A 16,214-nucleotide genomic window follows, 5' to 3' on the forward strand; every position below is an offset into this window, starting at 1 on the left:
GCCACCCCTTTTGTAACGCTCCATTTATTGGAGCCTTTAAGGTAATAAAATGAAATGAAAAACCTTTTAAACGCGATGCATTTCATGGCGAACATTTGCCACTTCGACAGTGTTTATGTATCTAACCGCCTACGCCTTGGTGCTTTCGTGGTGGTTACGTTAAGTTGGTATGCACCACAATTGGCACATTATGACAAGCGAGTATTACGAACACAAATTATCCGTCACGACATGAATATTATGACATGGGTGTGACGTAGGTCATGAAACAGCCGCCCACATCTCGGAGCTTTCATGGTCGTTTCGTTAACTTGGTAGGCTCCCCGCACTCTGCTTCGCATAACATCGATTCCCATAAGGAGCGGGATATGCCGGATTTCTTTTTTGCGCCATCCTATTGTTCTTTTACATTGTTTTTTTTTACTCACGTTGCACACTGGCGATAAAATGAAACGCGAAATTTCGCCCTCGAGAAACCACAATATTATCAAAGACCGACAAGTTTGTTGTTGAACCTGTACCTCTCTGTTAGAGAAAGCGGCACGTGGTCACTATACCATATGCACTCGCTGTATTGCAAGAGCCGTTGTTAAACAATACCGCTTCTTATTTGTATACATCGCAGAGCCTGCTGCACAATCTTATCACCCATTGTGGATAAAATGAATATTTACATTCTTCGCGAAAGAAAGGTTTCATCCCTTACACGAAAGTTGCAGTCAACCTAGGGAGCAATATTTCGGAGAGGACGTTTCACCATAGGTCTTATTCACTTCGGTAATCCCTTAACGAGATATCTGTAGAACTTAATCTACCTGCATAGTAGATTTCTAGATTATGAAAGCAACAAAGTCAGACTTGTAGGAGATAGCAAGAGACGCGCAGGCATTGCATAACAAAGGCGTACGAGAGATTACTCCCAATATATATTTAGGAAAATCGGTAATTCATTGCGACCAATGTAACAGTGAGGAGCTAGACCATCGGGCACCTCCTCTGCCACACTGCGCCCACCTTGACGCACACCGTCAGCATCTTCAGAGAGCACTCAGTCAATCTGACGTTCGACCCTTTGCAGAGACAATAGATTTTGGGTGCTTGGTATCGTCCATCATCAACCCAGAAAGCTATGCGTGCTATCATCACTTCCTTTTTTCCTTTCTTTTTTAAATCAACGGAGTTGAAAAGTATATTGTAGCCACCCTGCGCCTACTACGGTGAGACTTATCTGTCTTCGCTTTCTTCTTCCTTATTTTAGCCCATCATCCCATCTCCATCTCCCCCGTGCACGGTAGCTAATCGGACTTCTATCTTGCTAGGCTCGTTTCCTTGTTTCTCTCTCTGACTCCTTCTATCACCCTTTATTTCGTTTACCCTTTTCCCCACCACAGGGTAACCAGCCAGCACTTACACTGGCTAGCCTCTACGTCTTTCCCTCCCTTTTTTGTACCCCTCACTCTACAATACTAAAAAAGATCTGTAGGAATTCTACAACCCCCGTTCTCTTACCAACGAGTGGGGAAAACACCATTTATCCGTTGTGATTCGTTGCCTGTCTGTTGTTGGCTGACTGCGGTGACGATAACGATGACAAAACATAATTTATTCCCAGACGCGAAAAGCGCTTCGAAACATACACTTCGAGATTCACATAAATATAAGAAACATGGCTCAGCACCTCTTATTATAGATATCCTACAAAGCCTGCGATCGTTCACTCACAACATTACGACGAATCGCCACAGCTAATTCTTCTGAGCTGGGATTCCAGCGGACGCTTAGCGTGATTAGTATTATATTTTTTACCTAACCATATTATTGAATCGGCTCCCTATGCACGAGTAGTCCTGGAGGAATCGACTGTCGCAGACGCATAGAAGATAGGCGGGGATATAATAGAAGATGTCTGCAGGGATCCCACAGACGTTCGCTTCCTTTCGAAGTAGCGGAAAAACACCAGTCAAGAAGAACGATAAGGTGATGAAATCAGCCGATAGTTATTCCTCGCACCTCTCGCGATGGCTGCTGACGAATGGTGACGCAAGAGAAGTTATTCCTACAGATGTACGCGGGCGCAGCGACCTAATCTACCACGCGCCGCTGATTTAAGAACCTCCGCTCTAACTCGGATGGGGCGTGCAGTGCACGCAACTAAATCGAATCGACGGCGGCGCACGGCAACTCAAGCGCGCAGGGAAGCCGTCAGTCGGCCACCTCCGCCGCGTGTAAAAGCGACGTCGGTTAGCGCGTCACGCCGCTGATTCTGAGCCAAGGCCGTGGTGTTTGATGAATCCCTGGGATGATGCGGCCCCGTTCCGGTTGCAGCAAGAAAAAAGGTGCAACGTCGACGACACGCCATGTAGTCAGCTCGGTTAATGCGAGGAAGACAAAGAGAGAAAATAAAAAGAAGGAAAAGGACAAAGTCAACTGCACGCTTTTGTCGGTTGAATTAGGCAAAGAAGGCCTGAAGCGTGAAGCAACGGATTTGCTCGAACCACTAATGCTGTTAAACTGTGTTTTCGCTTTTACACGTCCGGGATCGAATAAGCAAAGCTTTCCGTTCGTCAGAGCTGTCTGCGATTGGTTAATATTTAGGTCGAACGTCACGTCTAGCTGGCATCTACTCTTAAGAACATTTCTCACTTAGGAACGTTTTTCTTTTTAATACGAGCCTTGTTCTGGCCCATGTTCTCAGTTCCTCTCATTCTTAATATCTATGTGGCGGCTGAGAGCTATGGAGCGCTTCGAGAGCATGATTTCTCATGCTCTCGAAGCGCTCCTCTTCTTCCACTATAGCTATAAACTTTCTTTGTTGCTATATTATTTTATATATCTGTTAGTTTTAGCTGTCGGACCCTTGATCAGAGATAGAGATGCTGAACTTAGCGATAAGTTGAAGATGTTAGGATTGAGTGACGGCCCGGCGCGCTACTCTAGGCTTTGGTGAGAGGTGAGATGATATAACACAGTGGTGCGGCCCAAACACTGCCTGTGTACACTCCTGGATGTGCATATATACACGTTAAGTCCACCGCACGTCGATATACCAATATTTATTATCAGATGAATAAATAACCGACAGCAAGAGCTGTTTAGCCAGCTGAATAGTTGGCGTTTGAGGGCGGATCGAAAGTCAGTTTAAGCAAATTGGCATGAACAGCTTATAAAAAACAAATGGAAAAGAAATGGAAAAGATAAGAAAGAAAAACGGCAAGATGCTGCTGTGACACGTAATTGTGCCATTCCAGAGCGCTTCGAACGTGACACGAGAATCAAGTTGCGACGTTCGGCTTATAAACACAGGCATCGGGGAAATGTTTACCAATGCGACGTACATTAGACGTTAGGGGGAACAGCCAAAGTAACGGACAATGATAATCCATAATTTCGGTGGGCCTAAGCTCCTGCCAAACGGGATGTGAATGCAGCGACCTCAGCACTGTCTTTTTTTTTTCGACTTGTGTAGCATTGCAAAGGCTCACCAAGTCACCCGAACGAATGCACGTTAACTCCGTAGTGCACCAATGACTACAAGGATTTATGAGTTTCTTTACAACAGGTCAAACCTTGCGACAGAGCGCCTTCCTTTTACGATGGGTTGGACATCCGCTGCCACCGTTCACTCAGACGGGGTTGAATCGATCGTGAAACAAACAAAAAAAAACACCGAATGATTAACAATGGCCGCATATGTCCAAGCCTCAGTCTCACGTTCAACTTAACCTTTGTCCCGCCGGTAACGACAACCGACTCTGCGCCCGTCGGCGTACTACCGTCGAGCACCTCAGGCAAAGCAACGTTGTGCAACCGCTCACCTCTCTTGCGAAGCTGTCGCCGAAGGCTGCCGACGATCTCTCTGGTGTTCGCCAAAATTGAGAAGGCAATTAACAAATTCTACAAGATTTCCGGCGTCCCTCTCATTACCGCAGTCAACGTACGAGGAAGGACTAAACGAAACCAGTGTGCTCCGCAAGTAGCCGAGCAAGCCCCCACCGCCTAGCCGAGCGAACGTCTTAATCTCGTGCCATTGAGTGCTCTTTCCGGCGGCTGGGATAGTAGTAACCGTCCCTTATCAGTCCTCCCAGCGTTATCTCCGGGCGAGAGTTCGCCCGAGCAACACAAGCAACACACGCACAGGTGCCTTCTGCTCTACCCCGGGCGTCTGCTCTCGAGTACTTCTGCTCGCCTCGCCCCCCCCCCCCCCCCCCCCCGTTATCGCTGCATTCGCCGCCCGTTCGCTCCGCTTTTTCTCTCTTAAGGGTCTCGTCTCCCCAGACGAGCTGCGAGCCATCTCGCCAATAAAAATAACCACTCACGGGGTGTGCGTGTGTGTGTATTTAGTGCTCGCGGAGAGACGAGGAAAGAAAAGAAAGGTGTCCACGCCGCATACGATCGCCCTCGATTTCCAATATCCTGCTCGGCGAAGTAAACAAATCTGTATCTCCAGCGTAATGCCAAATGGTCTCACGCAGTTCCGCTGCTTGAACGGCAGGATGCGCAAACGTCGAGCTTCGAATCTATTGCCCTGAAACTGAAAGACAACTCAGAGATATAACAACCTTTCACGCCGGTTCTTACTGCCTACCGGCGTGTTTTTTTCGTATGCAAAAAAAAATCCTGTTTTTGTTTGTTTTTGTTTAAAGGTGCTCTAACGAGAAACAACAGATCAATTTAAACTGACAAGGTATTACTCCACAACTCCATTTTCATCATTTGGCAATTAAGTGTTGATTATTAAAGTAAAAATTAAGAACTAAGGTCCTTTGTTTTTGTTTCTTTCTTTTCTTTGGGGGGGGGGGGGGGGGATCCGATTCCACAGCGGGTGTTCGTGAGTGTCACGTAACGTAATACAAAGTATTTTTCCTATTTAGATCGTTGCGTCTCCGTAAAAGTATTGTAACGTTTAATTTCAGTTTCTGGTTCATGTATGATGCAATGTAGCACGCCTAGCTTTACCGATACAAAATCAGCTAGGCCCGAGCTGGTGCTGTGAAAAGAAAGGATAGTACCTAACAAAGCTCGAATCACTATTTCCTACTCCTCCTCCTTCTTCTTCTTCTTCCTTTCGTTTTTTAATGTAGTGTCGTTTTAAGTACCATGACTAGACACTGAAAGCAGCGTTTTCATGTACGTGGGCAAAGCGAAAGTCTCCTCACATTTGTTACGGTAAGAGCAGCTTTTCTTTGTCTAGGCCAGAGAGGTCTAATTTATTTTAAACCTTTTTGGTCTAAACACAGAGGGGAACAACTCACATCGTGTGGTTAAAGAGCATGTTGATTCCACCTGCTCGACCTTCATGTCATCACGAGTACTTGAAACGCAGTATATGCTGGTGCATTTCGACGTCCGTGACAACATAGCGGAATAGATGAAATTACGCGTCAAATTTCTTTTAAGCTGGCGGCAGGAACGTAATTAAACTGCTTCTGTAGAGTTTCGCGTGTACCTGTCTAGATATCGTCACGTTGTATTGAGGATTGCGAAATTGAATAAATCCACCGATGCTAGTTAAGAATTTAAAGCATTATTGGGCGGATTTCGTCAAGAGGCATTAACCACATTCAATTCGCTACGACAACGGCGATCACAGTTGTCGGTCGGGGAATTTCAACTGGCGGAACAACTTTTGTCGGTTATTTATGCAGATATCACCACGTTGGCGCCCACGTGTATTCGATAATTGCGCTACAACATTGTTCGCTTCGTGCACTCAATCTGATAAGACATGACTCTGTACCTGTGAAAGAGGGCGAAAGCATACAAGATATTTAGAATTAGTAGTCGCATCATGCCTCGAGCGATAATTTTAACGCAGTGAATAACTTGGGAGAAAAACCATTCCTTGTAAGAAATAAAACAATGGACAGACAGTATCACACTCGACTAGAGTGGCTAATCGGCCGACTTAGGCCGCCATCTTCCGCAAAAACATGGGCACAGGCCGAAACCGCAACGAAAGCACACATGATCACGGCGCATGCTGGGTCCATCGACTACAGGGGAGAAGCACATGTGGAACCTAGCAGCTTCCGCGAAGCAGCAGCTGCGGACGCTGGCACAGTGCGCAGCCGGCCACTTGACCATTCTAAACAAGTGCGATTAAGCAGCATCGTCTCAGTGACGCTCGCAAACAGAACGCGAAAGCAAAAAAATAAAGCGCAAAAATAAAATTACAAACGCCTATAAGAATATAAGCAACTACTTGACACCGCCAGGTACGACTTCGCATTCCACTACGACACGAAATGTTTGTGCGAGCAATCCTTAGGTCCACCTCGACAAAAAAGAAGCATGTGTTGTTGGCGTAAAGCAGCTTACTCCGTCTTCCGTACTTAGCGCCATTTTTTATGTGCTTTTTTTTTCTCGCTTCCTATGACGACATATACATCGACGGTAAGTTCAATGTCTGTTCTGTCGACCACATTATACGTATTTCCGGTCGTGAAGTCAACAAATAGCTGCATACATCGCGAAGCGCTCCTTCTGTTACGCGCCACGCTCAAATGCAAAACTTCTGGAATTGACGCGCACGCGCAGAAGTGTCTGTCAAGTATGAGTATAGTGTGCGCCGAAAAGTTTGCTTAAATCGTAAATCATTACCAGCTACCTCAAACCATGGTTTTTTTTTTCAGTTTTCGCGATGCGAGATCTTTAGCTACGTGACTTTACATGCACTTTATGATCATCGCGTGCTTATGAAATTCCAGCCTTTCTTATTTTGTATCTCCATGTACAATAACTGTCGCGAATGTTTCAGCACTGAAGCGTTCGCGGCCAGTTAGGACATACCGTAATATCGTAGGGATGCGCTTCTCGGCGATTGTCTCATTTACGCGTCTGAAGATTCCTACAACCCACAGGACCGTGAATAGTCTGAAATGAGCCCCAGTACCTGTCATGCTAGCGGTTTTTACTATGCGGTGTTGCTTCTACAGGCTACTGGCAGTGAGCGGTGTGAGAAGGAAGTATAACCGCACATAGTATAGTAGTCTTTGCTTTATATACTTTGTTAATTGCTTTCATTCATCTCAATTTACAGAGCTCTATTATGTGGCTCAAACCTTACACTCGCCCACGAAGATTTTCAGAGCACAGGATGCTCTCTCCACTTCCAATAATCAATTAGTTAGCGCGACACTAGCAAAAATAAGCGTTTGCAAGATAACTTTATCAGTCGAACCTAATTAGGCGTTCATCTTCAGTGTACCTTTAAGTAAAGCACACCATTTGCCGCTCCCTTACTCATTAACGTACTATTATCGCTTATACCTATGCAACCGCACTGCCGGAGCCTTACTTTGGTATCGTAAGCGCGTAGAGGAAATAAGCACGAGACGTTCATTTGAGGGATCGCCAACCGTTTCTGCGCAGGTGCGAGTAAGAGCGGGCGCAAGAAAGAAAATCTGAGGGCTTTTGCTCCTTGAATATATGACTCTGCATAGGCACTACGGAGGAGGTTTCTTAGCGCGTGTTGTATGCGTTTGTCCCCTAGACAACGCGGCATTGCCGAGTGCGGTCGAGTTTGTTTACGCTCCGCAGCTGGCTGCCCGCGTGGTGAGGCAGTGGGCACGGACGTCCCCTTTGGTGATCCCTATGTCTGAAGGGGCAAGGTTCTGACTGGTGTTGTATAAGTCGCGGGTCGCTTTTTTGGTCCCGACGATAGATTCGATTTTTTAGAAGCACTGCTCCAGGAGGACACACGTAACCGGCAAACGAAGGCCTCAGGCGATCCCCTGAGGTTATAATAAAGCAGGTGGCGCAGGATCTCCAGGGTACCCAAGGGGTAGCAGGGGAATCAAAGCTGCAAGCAGGACGGCCCGTGGGTTGGGGCCGCAGAGGCCGAAGCGTGCCAAGGGCTGTTCGCATAAAAAAATTGCGGACAGCCAATTTTTTATGCGAACACCCCCTGGCACGCTTCATCCTCCGCGGTCCCAACACCACGGACCAGTCCGGGTTCTAGCTTTGGTGTCGCCGTTGCAGCTTTGGTATCGTGGAGGCGCCGCCAATAATGTGAAATGATGACACGTTGTTACAATTAGTAAACAACACGATTGAATAAATATAATTACGTCCAGCCGCGAACTTGTGACGCTAAGTTCAGCACTACCGCGCCCCGCAACTTGTGCAATACCACTCAGAACTTCGCCTCTGAAGGTACGTCGGACAGACTTTCTCGTCACCAACGAATTCATCGTCACCAACGGCCTTCCAGCCGCTCGCGTTCAACCGCGGTTTGCTAATGTACTCTGTTTTCTAGATATTCAATATATGTGGCCCGGGCTCTACTACGGTCGCTTCTGCACCCATAGAAAGATCTGTGACGTTAGTTACAAGGTACATCGCCGTAAGGCGCGAGAAAGCTATGATCCGCCACGACTGACTTAGCACAAGCGCCGCAGGTGCGAGGCACTCCGTCCGACTATGAACGTGAACTTCTAGAACACCATAGTCCGACACAGCGTTCGCCATATCGGGCATCAGTGCACGCTGCTTCAGCTATTTTACCGCGCCGGCAGCCATCGTCCGAGCGTAAACAAACGCGACCCCACTCCGTAATGCCGCCATGTCTGGGGAAAAACGAATACAACGCGCGCTATGAAACCTAACTCCGTAGTGCCTATAGGTAGAGTCATACATTCAAGGAGCAAAAGCCCCCAGATTTCTATCTCGCGCGCGCTCTTACTCGTGCCTGAGCACAAGCGGCTGGCGATCCCTGAAATGAACGTCTCGTAGAAATAAGCCATCGCTCAATCATGCACGAGACTCGTGCGCAGGTGGCGCCGTGGTCGCGCTACGCACGGCGGAACCGGAGCCAAATTTAGCCTCTCGCTCGGCCTTCGCAGAGGCATAGTAGGTCGGGCAGTACGTTTGTCGATCCGAGCTGAGGTTGTCGCGTTTGAGAGCGTTGACTTAGCCATAGTGGGTGCAATCCATAAAATCAAACCTGCGATCATCGGGAGTTAGAAGGGGTGCGAGTGAGCAAGTTGTTGTAGAAGTATTACAAGTTGCTCGGCTATAGCGCCTCCGCGTTCGACAGGTAGGATTCATAAATGGCGGATTACAATTTTTTTTTCATGATACTTCCTCCACCTTGCAGAATTCCGCAGAACCGACTTGCCGTAAATGGCGTGGTGAAACTCGGGCAGAAAGACAAAGGGAATGTCAATTTGCGCCCATCACCTTTGACCACAGCGGGCCCAGAGCGAATAGGGAGAGACCGCAAGAATTGTTAGTAGGACCCGCACTAGCTGTAATATAAGTTAAGCATGAAAGCTTTGTAAAGCGTCAATTAACAGCACTTGATATTTTTTTGCGAGCCTGTGATCTGTGTACTTTTCCTGATCGCTGTACGCTTCAGGAGGAGGACTTCATTATTTGGGGGACAGAAATTCACATACTTATTGAACATTTCTCAGCGCCAATGATATTTATTCTTAATATTTCAGGACGTTCTAAGGACCGCAGGTTAAGAAACTCATTTGAAAGCTAATATCATGGCTTAGGCGAAGGATGCCTTCTCTGTAGGATGTTTATTATTAACAAGATTTATTAATTATTTAGTTAGTTAGTTAATTAATTGTTTGCTTGACTTTAACGTCCTTAAGGAACACCGGGGCAATAGAAGACGTCGCAGTGGGAGATTCCAGAACAATTATGACCACCTAGGGTTCTTTACAACGTGCACTTACGTTTACGTACACGAGCGGCTTTTCCACTCCGCCCTCATCAAACATTGATGACGGCGAAATGGGTACGTCAGTAGGCACGTCAGCTGGCCGCCAGCGAACAGGATGACATATCCATTCTTCTATTTCCCACAGATTTTACTACTCGGGGCAACAGGCTCGGCAGACTCATCTGAAGCAACGTGGCTCGATTCAGCGGCGTTTTCCTTGAGCAGGGAGTGCGCAGAAGGACCGGATGATGCGTTTGAATACTACGCACGTGAGCTGTCGAGAAGCTTCGCCAACTGGACTGGAGCGCCACCTACTTCGTCTTCCTCGGACGATGCGCCTATAAGAAGCTCATCAACCGAGCATCCTTTCAGTTAGCACGTCGGCTGGCCGCCGGTGAACAGGATGTCAAATCCGTTATTCCATTTTACGCAGGTGAGCAATAAGTACTCATCAATGAAATCTAGCGACCGATGCCTAATCCAGCTGGCGTACCGACGTCACATTTGTGCTTTGTTCTATTACGTGAGAGACGTCGCATTCTGTCTTTTAATGCTCTGATGAATCAAAGGCAGCAAAAACATTTTCCGGTTTCTTAATCTAAACGCCCGAAGTATGGTAAAGAAAACAGCTGATTTGAAAAGTATAGTTACTGCCCCTAAACCCCAGGTCATAGCTATTACAGAAACCTGGATGCAAGGCGACATAAACGACCCGGAAGTCGTAACGCATGGCTATCGTATTTACCCCAAGGACAGAGACTCTCACGGTGGCGGCATCGCTTTCCTGTACTTGGAGTCCTTGTGCGCTACAAGACTACCGGACTACCGGACTACCAGACTACCAGATATACCGGACAACCGACGTGGAATGCGTTTTGGTGAAAATTCACTTTGATGAATTCCATTTCGTAACTGCCGGGTTCTACCACCTCCCCCTAACAGTGACAGGACATTTCTTTTTTCGAAGGGCTCAACGGATTCTTGTGCAAGAACCACACTTCTAATCTTGTTCTTACTGGTGACTTTGACGTTTCCTCAGTAAACTGGGATGGTGATTTACCTCAAGCACTTTCTAGTTGCGCTGAGCCGCTCATAGACATTGTTTTGTTTGTTACGTGGCTTAACACAGGTAGTAAAAGCACCTACACGAATACAAAGTGACAGCTAATCAATTCTGGATCATTTTCTTGAAAGCGACAGTGTACTTGACCGCGACCCGAACGTTGATACATTCAAAGGGATCTCGGATCATGAGCTGCTGTGCTTGAATCTAGAAGTAAAATTCCGATCGAGGTTGACAAAAAAGGAATGTATTGTTCCCGTGTTCTCGCGGGCTAAGTGACGTCGATATATTCGATGCTTTAGACAATTCATTTTCTTTCTTTACCTCAATGTATGGATTGGATAATTGGATGCATATTCTGTTGAATATACATGGTGTTTCTTGAGAATATTGTTTTAACCTGTGGAAAAAACCTTTGTTCCAGACAAACGTAAATTACAGCGTGCACATAATCCATGGATGACCAAGGAGATAGCATGCCAGCGGCTCAAACTAAACAGAGTAAGGACACAGCTCAGATTACATCCGTGTTCTGGTGGTTCGGGATAGCATTAAAAGGGCCAAAGGCTCTTACGAAAGCATTCGCCCTAAAAAAAAATTCTTATGCCGTCACCAGATAAGTTTTGGCGACACACTTCGCCAAAGAAATCCGCCCCTACTTTTTCTGTCGATGTTATCCCAGTGACAGATGACGCAGTAATTACCAAAATACTTATTTTGGTTCTGTATTTTCTGTCGATGGTGGCCACACACCATAATTTCGGAAGTTTGATTACGTGGAAGCTATAACTGATTTGTGTATCCTAGAAGGAGGGATACTTTCGCTGTTAAAATTAGAGGTCATCAGCAGGTATAGATGGTATGCCTAATACATTTCTAGCACGCTATACGCGGAATGGTGCTGAAAATATTTATATTTATTGTTTACGAAACCACTGTTTAAAGCGGAGCTTCCGAGCGACTGGAAATACGCGAAAATCACCCCATTTCCTAAATCCAGCGCGCCTTTTGATGCGTCATCATATAGATCGATTTCCTTATTATGCACATGTGCAAAGCTCTTAGAGCACATATAGTTTTTCAACGTATATCTACTTTTCTTGAAAATGAAAGCCTGTCATGTTCCTTCCTGCATGGTTTTCGCCACGGTTATTCAACAATAACTCTGCTCATCGATACTGTCCACGATATAGCAGCTGCGCTAGACAGACATGACCAGATTGACGTTATATTTCTACGTTTTCAAAAGGCATTTGACCGTGTTTCCCATCGAAAACTATTATTGAAGCTCAAACCAACGCTAAAAGACACCAGCTTACTAGGTTGGATAAAATCCTACCTATATCACGTAGACGTCAAGTCGTGTCCACTGACGGCGCAAATTGGCGTGCCATTTCAGTAGTTTCAGGCATTCGATAAGGATCCCTCCTTGGTACTCTCTTTTTCCTCGTGCATATTAATGACATTGTTCAGAACATTTCTGCCAAGATACGGTCCTTTGCCGATGACTGGAATATATATCAGGAAATTACTTCGTCTAATGACCAGGTTTTACTAAACGCATCTCTGGATCGAATACATACATGGGGTTCAGTGTGGCAGATGACAATTAACAAAAAAATAAAACAGTCGCAATGACTATCACTCGTAAAAAGTATCCCATAAATGTTCCATGCAGCTTTGATAATCGACCTTTAACAGTAGTAACCAAATGTAAGTATTTTGGAGTCGTCATTTCTAACGATCTTTGATGGAACAGCCACATTGACTACATCCAAAAGAAATGAAATAAACTCCGTACTTATGGGTGTGTTTGGATTAATCAACATAAGAAATTAAGCTTGTTGCGTAAAAAAATTTTTATTCGGACACTACTAGGATACTCCCCAGCAGTATGGCATTCATACACAAAAAGAGATATTTAAATACTGGAAAAATACAGAGGAAATTGGCTAGACTTGTTTATAACAAATACAGTTGGCAAACTCTCTTATAAAACGCTAAACTTGAAAAACTAGAAATTAGGCGACAACGTGAGAGAATGAAACTCTTTTTTATCTTCTAATTACGACGGACACTTAGGTATCATGAAGGATACAGATTTAAGCGGCGTAAACCAACGGTCCACTCGCTCCTATCACACTAAAAAAGTAACAGCTTTCACGTAACACCAGCTAGTTCCGATATTCCTCTTTCCTAAGAACTATAACCAACTGGAATTAACTTTCGGCAGCTGTAGTCGAATGCCCAACAGTACCATCTTATTTACATGCTTTCGATTCCATAACACACAACTCTGATGTACTACATGAGCCTTGATGTCGCTTTTCTTGCGTCTCTCCGTATATTTTTTTCTTCTTTTTGTAACTTTACCGTACAGTGTTCTCACTAACTAAGCTTTTTGATGCAACCTTCCAATTCTTAACGTTTATTGCTGCATCTCTTCATATGCGTTTACTGTACATCCGTTGTATGTGTGAAAACAAGTGTAACCCACTCCTGCCTAAGGTCTGAACCTAGACCGGCAGTACTGAAATAAATAAAAAGTCTGGTCGCGGCGGTCGAGTATCGAAACCACTACCACATGCTGGGCAGCAAAACACCACACAGAAACTGCGCGGCAGCTCCGATAACGTAGTCAAATCCAACGGTAATGTAGACGGCTGTGGCAGCAGCAGCTGCGGCAAGGCTGGTCGCACGAACACAAAGGTTGCCAATCGCGCCTTTCGTGAAGCCTTCAGCTACGCCTCGCACCTGAGGCTGCCATATGATAATGAAGTGCGTTAGGGCAGGCAATAGACACGGGTTAATGGCGAACGGTAGAGGCTATAGTGAACAGCAGGAAAGGAAAAAGCATTAACGAACATGTTGCCTACGCAGAAGGCTAAGGCACACCGAAAATAATAAATAGAAAGAGAGCGTTATGCAAATGGCCCCCGAACAAAAAAGCGAGGACTCTTGGAGGAGTAGAAAAGCCACGGACAATCCGCGATAACCTCGCTCTCGCGTAAAACGCACAAATCCCGAGTGCGCGTATACTTCCATTATAGGAAGAAAGCGATAAGTGCCAAATCCCGCATTCACAATTTCCTGGCTTCAAATTCAAAGTATAACCACCGAGACAGAGACCGCGTATTGCGCGACTCGCCCAAGGTCGGCGTTTGGCATTCGCGACATATATCGCCTCTTCTCTCCAGCTCGTGCGAAACCATTACACTGGACAGATCGAGACGCGGGCTCCCCTCCCGACGCACCCTCCCCCAATTTTCCCCTCTCTCGTCAATTAGAGCGCGCAACGGAAGCCGATAGCGCTTCAGAGGTCGTCCATTGGCGCGTGGACAGTCCGTGAAGCAACGACTGCCGAGTCCAATTCAACGCTCGATGAATATCTCGTCACGCAAAGTAGCCGATCATGCGTATATACGTACAGCTTTCGTCTCTCGATCGAAGGCGTGCTACACGCGAGTTGTGTTCCGGAAACCCCTGCGGCATTCCGCGCGCCCTATAGTGAGCACCTTGCATTTTGTTACCGACGCAAGCCGTGGCACGTGTTCGTTTTATCGCGACGCGTCACTAACACGCGCGCGAGTCTATGCGAAGTAGTTGTGCCATCCTGGAAAATTACTCAAACACGTATCTCGCGCAAAGGTAGGAGGCCTATACGTTTCATGAGAGAGGGCTCCCGACATTTGCGTATACGGAAAAACAACATTGCCCGCGGCGGCGGCTTAGTGGATATGTGGTGTCGCCCTGCTAAGGTCGAGGGTGCGATTCCGCTGCAGCGACGTCCGCATTTCGATGGCGGCGAAAAGAAAAAAAGAATAAACGAATAAACGCTCGTGAACATTGGTTTAGGTGCATGTTCAAGCACTCCAGATGGTAAAATTTGACGCGGAGGCCCACAGTACGCCTGTGCCTCGAAATGAAATCGTAGTTTTGGCCCCTAGGACTCCAGAATGAGATTAAAAACGATATCGCGTGGTTTTCATTAAAAAAAATTGAGGTGCCGAAATAACCCGCATACTTAAATGAAAGCGATTACAGCTCAGAAACTGATAAAGGCCGCATAACAAGGGCAAACGCTAAGCGCCTGATTTCCACCTAAAGGTTTCTTTTCAGTTTCACGGATACACACACATAAATTCCTGAACACATGACCGCCAACGGCAAGACACGCAGAGGCAAAGGAAAAAAATGGCTGTGGCTTAGGTAAGGTTAAGCCCAGGATGCGAAGCATACTAGCCTTTATTTTAGTTGTTGAACCACTGTTTAGCCTGGTGAACTGCTGTTGCTTGGCTATATTTGGTTCGGCTAGACGAAGAAACAACTCATGCATTACTTCTTCGCCTTCAAGAGTGGAACGCGACAGCGTTCCCGTCGACCCGCCAAGGGGTGTAAGACAATGGGCTACAGGGCAGCGACTACGCGCCCCGCATTGGACGCGGTGAGCGTCGAGCAAAGCAGCGTTCGGCGCGGCAACGAAATGTGCGCCTGAGCAAGAGACGCACGCCTTAGAAACAGCGCGTTTCTAAGGCAACACCGCATTCACTAGAGGCGCTTTTGTACCGCTTTGAAGCGTTGTACTCGTGGCTCAGTGGTAGCGTCTCCGTCCCACACTCCGGAGACCCTGGTTCGATTCCCACCCAGCCCGTCTTGCAAGAGTTGAGCCAAAGCCACTTCTCCTCTGTCGTGACGTCACGGTGTCACGTGATTTCATGGTCACCGCCGCGCCTGAGGAGCTGGGTTGAGCCCTCGTAATATGCTTCGCATAAAATGTCAAGAACCTCACAAATGCAAAAGGAAAGAAGAACGAACTAACAACCTACAACGGAAAACTGCACACCTACCCGCCGCGGTTGCTTAGTGGCTATGGTGTTGGGCTTAACTGTTAAGCACGAGGTCGCGGGATCGAATCACGGCCACGCCCGCCGCATTTCGATGGGGGCGAAATGCGAGAACAGCCGTGTACTTAGATTTAGCATGGGTGGTCGAAATTATTCCGGAGCCCCTCACGTACTACGGCGCACCTCATAATCACATCGTGGATTTGGCACGTAAAACCCCATCATTTTTGTTTTAATTACACATCTCACTACAACGGGTTGACAGTTCCCTTACGGAGAGTGCAACGGAGAATTTGCTCATCCCATCGTCACTGGCTACGGCTGCTCCTTCTGTAATTAATCTGGTACAATCATCGCGATGTCCGGCTAAAATGTTCGTGCCTTTAAACTGTGTGAAACGCTTAGTTATATAGTAGTCTCTGTTCATGCTAATCTGTTTCTGCACTATAGTTGCGTTCATTATTGATAACGAACTGCCGTATTATCGCGATTCTAAGCAACCCCCCTCTATTTTTGCAAAAGAATTGGGCAAGAAAGTTTGCATGCGAATCTAAGCACCCCCCTATTTGTTAGGAAGAGCACATAGCCAAGACCGCCAAGCGCGCTTGCTCGCTCTGTCATCGAGCCGGAG

General features: G+C 46.6%; 1 protein-coding gene across 8 annotated transcripts in view; it reads right to left on the minus strand.

The window, feature by feature from the left end:
- Positions 1–16,214, minus strand: part of axo (axotactin) — a 224,121-nt gene that overhangs the window by 110,914 nt on the left and 96,993 nt on the right. Inside the window, exon 1 of one of the 8 annotated variants that reach the window (XM_070540820.1) lies at positions 3,816–4,072. The exons of the other annotated variants lie outside the window; for them this stretch is intronic. The gene's annotated coding sequence lies outside the window, so the exon portion shown is untranslated. Of the gene's footprint in view, positions 1–3,815; positions 4,073–16,214 lie in introns of those variants that run through there. 8 annotated transcript variants of the gene reach the window in all.

This window comes from Dermacentor albipictus, chromosome 6, assembly GCF_038994185.2.
Source record: "Dermacentor albipictus isolate Rhodes 1998 colony chromosome 6, USDA_Dalb.pri_finalv2, whole genome shotgun sequence".
Lineage (NCBI taxonomy): Eukaryota > Metazoa > Arthropoda > Arachnida > Ixodida > Ixodidae > Dermacentor > Dermacentor albipictus.